Genomic DNA, 6,234 nt, shown 5'->3' with positions numbered 1-6,234 from the left:
TTGGCTTTGGCGGTTAGTAGGTCATTGGTGACTTTAGTTAGGGAAGTTTCGATGGAGTAATGGGGTCGAAAGCCAGAGTGTAGCTGGTCAAAGAGGGAGGAGGAGGAGAGGTAAGAGGACAATTCAAGATGGACATGCTGTTCCAGTAGTTTTGAGGCGTAGGGGAGAAGGGATATGGGGCGGTAGCTAGACACAGAGGATGGGTCAAGGGAGGGCTTTTTGAGGATGGGTGTAATAGAGGCATGTTTAAAGCATGAAGGGAATACACCAGTTTTCAGTGATAGGTTGAAGAGATGGGTTAGGGCTGGGATGAGGACTGCGGTGAGATAGGGGATGAGGTGCGATGGGAGCGGGTCCAGTGCACAGGTGGTTAGATGTGATCTTGAGAGTAGAGTGGAAAAATTCTGTCATGGTGGAGAAGCTGGATTTTGGAAGAAGAAGGCTGAGTAGTTGTGAGGAGTGGCTGTGGTGATTGTGGGACAAAGCTTGCTCTGATGTTGTCAATCTTCTGCTTGAAGAAAGAGGCAAAGTCTTCAGATGAGATGAGAGGAGAGGGAGGTGGTGCCGGGGGACGGAGGAGAGGGAGGTGGTGCCGGGGGACGGAGGAGAGGAGAGGGAGGTGGTGCCGGGGGACGGAGGAGAGGAGAGGGAGGTGGTGCCGGGGGACGGAGGAGAGGGAGGTGGTGCCGGGGGACGGAGGAGAGGAGAGGGAGGTGGTGCCGGGGGACGGAGGAGAGGAGAGGGAGGTGGTGCCGGGGGACGGAGGAGAGGAGAGGGAGGTGGTGGTGCCGGGGGACGGAGGAGAGGAGAGGGAGGTGGTGCCGGGGGACGGAGGAGAGGCGAGGGAGGTGGTGCTGGGGGATGGAGGAGAGGAGAGGGAGGTGGTGCCGGGGGACGGAGGAGAGGCGAGGGAGGTGGTGCCGGGGGACGGAGGAGAGGAGAGGGAGGTGGTGCTGGGGGACGGAGGAGAGGAGAGGGAGGTGGTGCTGGGGGATGGAGGAGAGGAGAGGGAGGTGGTGCCGGGGGACGGAGGAGAGGCGAGGGAGGTGGTGCCGGGGGACGGAGGAGAGGCGAGGGAGGTGGTGCCGGGGGACGGAGGAGAGGCGAGGGAGGTGGTGCCGGGGGATGGAGGAGAGGAGAGTGAGGTGGTGCCGGGGGACGGAGGAGAGGCGAGGGAGGTGGTGACGGAGGAGAGGAGAGGGAGGTGGTGCCAGAGGAGAGAGTGGAAAGTGTTGAATAGCTGTTTAGGGTTGTGGCATAGGGAGGATATGAGGGATGAGAAGTAGGCTTGTTTTGTAGCAGTGAGTGCGGACTCGAAAGTGGTGAGGGACCCTTTATATGCAATGAAGTGTTCAGTGGAAGGAGACCTTTTCCATGTGTGCTCAGTGATTCTGGTGAAGCCCGTCTCAGTTCTTTAGTCTGGCTTGTGTGCCAGGGTTGCCTGTTGATTATGCGGGTTTTGGTGTGTGTGAGGGGGGGGGGCGGCCGATTCAAGAGCTGCAGAGATTGCAGTGTTATATAAAGCGGCTGCAGCATCTGCGTCATGTAAGGAAGCAAAAGGGAGAAGGGACTGAGAAGGTGCGTGTAGGTCAAGGTGGTTGAGATGTCTGTGGGCGTGTGAAAGTTTGTGGAGGGGGGTTGTGTATTTGGAGAAGAGGGAAGAGAATGTGATCAGGTTGTGGTCAGACAGGGAGAGGCGAGTTACAGAGGCTAGATAGGGAACAGAGGCGAGTGAAGATGAGGTCCAGCGTGTGGCCATCTTTGTGAGTAGCTGCAGAGGACCATTGGGTATAGAGGTGAATCCCAGGGTCTCCCGTAGGGGCCGTATATAGAGGTGAATCCCGGGGTCCCCGTAGGGGGCCGTGTATAGAGGTGAATCCCGGGGTCTCCCGTTGGGGGCCGTGTATAGAGGTGAATCCCGGGGTCTCCCGTAGGGGTCGTGTATAGAGGTGAATCCCGGGGTCTCCCGTAGGGGTCGTGTATAGAGGTGAATCCCGGGGTCTCCCGTAGGGGCCCGTGTATAGAGGTGAATCCCGGGGTCTCCCATAGGGGCCCGTGTATAGAGGTGAATCCTGGGGTCTCCCGTAGGGGCTGTGTATAGAGGTGAATCCCAGGGTCTCCCGTAGGAGGCCGTGTATAGAGGTGAATCCCGGGGTCTCCCGTAGGGGGCCGTGTATAGAGGTGAATCCCGGGGTCTCCCGTAGGGGGCCGTGTATAGAGGTGAATCCCGGGGTCTCCCGTAGGAGGCCGTGTATAGAGGTGAATCCCGGGGTCTCCCGTAGGAGGCCGTGTATAGAGGTGAATCCCGGGGTCTCCCGTAGGGGCCGTATATAGAGGTGAATCCCGGGGTCTCCCGTAGGGGCCGTATATAGAGGTGAATCCCGGGGTCTCCCGTAGGAGGCCGTGTATAGAGGTGAATCCCGGGGTCTCCCGTTGGGGGCCCGTGTATAGAGGTGAATCCCGGGGTCTCCCGTAGGGGCCGTATATAGAGGTGAATCCCGGGGTCTCCCGTAGGAGCCGTATATAGAGGTGAATCCCGGGGTCTCCCGTAGGGGCCGTATATAGAGGTGAATCCCGGGGTCTCCCGTAGGGGTCGTATATAGAGGTGAATCCCGGGGTCTCCCGTAGGAGGCCGTGTATAGAGGTGAATCCCGGGGTCTCCCGTAGGAGGCCGTGTATAGAGGTGAATCCCGGGGTCTCCTGTAGGAGGCCGTGTATAGAGGTGAATCCCGGGGTCCCCATAGGGGGCCGTGTATAGAGGTGAATCCCGGGGTCTCCTGTAGGAGGCCGTGTATAGAGGTGAATCCCGGGGTCTCCCGTAGGGGCCGTGTATATAGGTGAATCCCGGGGTCTTCCGTAGGGGCCCGTGTATAGAGGTGAATCCCGGGGTCTCCCGTAGGGGCCGTATATAGAGGTGAATCCCGGGGTCTCCCGTAGGAGGCCGTGTATAGAGGTGAATCCCGGGGTCTCCCGTTGGGGGCCGTATATAGAGGTGAATCCCGGGGTCTCCCGTAAGGGCGGTATATAGAGGTGAATCCCGGGGTCTCCCGTAGGGGGCCGTGTATAGAGGTGAATCCCGGGGTCTCCCGTAGGGGGCTCGTGTATAGAGGTGAATCCCGGGGTCTCCCGTAGGGGCCGTGTATAGAGGTGAATCCCGGGGTCTTCCGGTGGGGGCCGTGTATAGAGGTGAATCCCGGGGTCTCCCGTTGGGGGCCCGTGTATAGAGGTGAATCCCGGGGTCTCCCGTAGGGGCCGTGTATAGAGGTGAATCCCGGGGTCTCCCGTAGGGGGCCGTGTATAGAGGTGAATCCCGGGGTCTCCCGTTGGGGGCCCGTGTATAGAGGTGAATCCCGGGGTCTCCCGTAGGGGGCCGTGTATAGAGGTGAATCCCGGGGTCTCCCGTAGGGGGCCGTGTATAGAGGTGAATCCCGGGGTCTCCCGTTGGGGGCCCGTGTATAGAGGTGAATCCCGGGGTCTCCCGTTGGGGCCCGTGTATAGAGGTGAATCCCGGGGTCTCCCGTTGGGGGCCCGTGTATAGAGGTGAATCCCGGGGTCTCCCGTTGGGGCCCGTGTATAGAGGTGAATCCCGGGGTCTCCCGTAGGGGGCCGTGTATAGAGGTGAATCCCGGGGTCTCCCGTAGGGGGCCGTGTATAGAGGTGAATCCCGGGGTCTCCCGTAGGGGGCCGTGTATAGAGGTGAATCCCGGGGTCTCCCGTAGTGGCCCGTGTATAGAGGTGAATCCCGGGGTCTCCCGTTGGGGGCCGTGTATAGAGGTGAATCCCGGGGTCTCCCGTTGGGGGCCGTGTATAGAGGTGAATCCCGGAGTCTCCCGTTGGGGGCCGTGTATAGAGGTGAATCCCGGGGTCTCCCGTAGGGGGCTCGTGTATAGAGGTGAATCCCGGGGTCTCCCGTAGGGGCCGTGTATAGAGGTGAATCCCGGGGTCTCCCGTAGGGGGCCGTGTATAGAGGTGAATCCCGGGGTCTCCCGTAGGGGGCCGTGTATAGAGGTGAATCCCGGGGTCTCCCGTAGGGGCCCGTGTATAGAGGTGAATCCCGGGGTCTCCCGTTGGGGGCCGTGTATAGAGGTGAATCCCGGGGTCTCCCGTTGGGGGCCGTGTATAGAGGTGAATCCCGGGGTCTCCCGTTGGGGGCCGTGTATAGAGGTGAATCCCGGGGTCTCCCGTAGGGGCCCGTGTATAGAGGTGAATCCCGGGGTCTCCCGTAGGGGCCGTGTATAGAGGGGAATCCCGGGGTCTCCCGTAGGGGGCCGTGTATAGAGGTGAATCCCGGGGTCTCCCGTTGGGGCCCGTGTATAGAGGTGAATCCCGGGGTCTCCCGTAGGGGGCCGTGTATAGAGGTGAATCCCGGGGTCTCCCGTAGGGGCTCGTGTATAGAGGTGAATCCCGGGGTCTCCCGTAGGGGGCCGTGTATAGAGGTGAATCCCGGGGTCTCCCGTTGGGGGCCCGTGTATAGAGGTGAATCCCGGGGTCTCCCGTAGGGGGCCGTGTATAGAGGTGAATCCCGGGGTCTCCCGTAGGGGCTCGTGTATAGAGGTGAATCCCGGGGTCTCCCGTAGGGGGCCGTGTATAGAGGTGAATCCCGGGGTCTCCCGTAGGGGGCTCGTGTATAGAGGTGAATCCCGGGGTCTCCCGTAGGGGCCGTGTATAGAGGTGAATCCCGGGGTCTCCCGTAGGGGCCGTATATAGAGGTGAATCCCGGGGTCTCCCGTAGGAGGCCGTGTATAGAGGTGAATCCCGGGGTCTCCCGTTGGGGGCCCGTGTATAGAGGTGAATCCCGGGGTCTCCCGTTGGGGCCCGTGTATAGAGGTGAATCCCGGGGTCTCCCGTAGGGGGCCGTGTATAGAGGTGAATCCCGGGGTCTCCCGTAGGGGGCCGTGTATAGAGGTGAATCCCGGGGTCTCCCGTAGGGGGCCGTGTATAGAGGTGAATCCCGGGGTCTCCCGTAGGGGCCCGTGTATAGAGGTGAATCCCGGGGTCTCCCGTTGGGGGCCGTGTATAGAGGTGAATCCCGGGGTCTCCCGTAGGGGGCCGTGTATAGAGGTGAATCCCGGGGTCTCCCGTAGGGGCCGTGTATAGAGGTGAATCCCGGGGTCTCCCGTAGGGGGCCGTGTATAGAGGTGAATCCCGGGGTCTCCCGTAGGGGGCCGTGTATAGAGGTGAATCCCGGGGTCTCCCGTAGGGGGCCGTGTATAGAGGTGAATCCCGGGGTCTCCCGTTGGGGGCCCGTGTATAGAGGTGAATCCCGGGGTCTCCCGTTGGGGGCCCGTGTATAGAGGTGAATCCCGGGGTCTCCCGTTGGGGCCCGTGTATAGAGGTGAATCCCGGGGTCTCCCGTTGGGGGCCCGTGTATAGAGGTGAATCCCGGGGTCTCCCGTTGGGGCCCGTGTATAGAGGTGAATCCCGGGGTCTCCCGTAGGGGGCCGTGTATAGAGGTGAATCCCGGGGTCTCCCGTAGGGGGCCGTGTATAGAGGTGAATCCCGGGGTCTCCCGTAGGGGGCCGTGTATAGAGGTGAATCCCGGGGTCTCCCGTAGTGGCCCGTGTATAGAGGTGAATCCCGGGGTCTCCCGTTGGGGGCCGTGTATAGAGGTGAATCCCGGGGTCTCCCGTTGGGGGCCGTGTATAGAGGTGAATCCCGGGGTCTCCCGTTGGGGGCCGTGTATAGAGGTGAATCCCGGGGTCTCCCGTAGGGGGCTCGTGTATAGAGGTGAATCCCGGGGTCTCCCGTAGGGGCCGTGTATAGAGGTGAATCCCGGGGTCTCCCGTAGGGGGCCGTGTATAGAGGTGAATCCCAGGGTCTCCCGTAGGGGGCCGTGTATAGAGGTGAATCCCGGGGTCTCCCGTAGGGGCCGTGTATAGAGGTGAATCCCGGGGTCTCCCGTTGGGGGCCCGTGTATAGAGGTGAATCCCGGGGTCTCCCGTTGGGGCCCGTGTATAGAGGTGAATCCCGGGGTCTCCCGTAGGGGGCCGTGTATAGAGGTGAATCCCGGGGTCTCCCGTAGGGGGCCGTGTATAGAGGTGAATCCCGGGGTCTCCCGTAGGGGGCCGTGTATAGAGGTGAATCCCGGGGTCTCCCGTAGGGGCCCGTGTATAGAGGTGAATCCCGGGGTCTCCCGTTGGGGGCCGTGTATAGAGGTGAATCCCGGGGTCTCCCGTTGGGGGCCGTGTATAGAGGTGAATCCCGGGGTCTCCCGTTGGGGGCCGTGTATAGAGG

This window comes from Anomaloglossus baeobatrachus, chromosome 12 (genome assembly GCF_048569485.1).
Source record: "Anomaloglossus baeobatrachus isolate aAnoBae1 chromosome 12, aAnoBae1.hap1, whole genome shotgun sequence".
NCBI classification, from domain to species: Eukaryota; Metazoa; Chordata; class Amphibia; order Anura; family Aromobatidae; genus Anomaloglossus; species Anomaloglossus baeobatrachus.
This window is presented reverse-complemented; position numbering follows the sequence as displayed.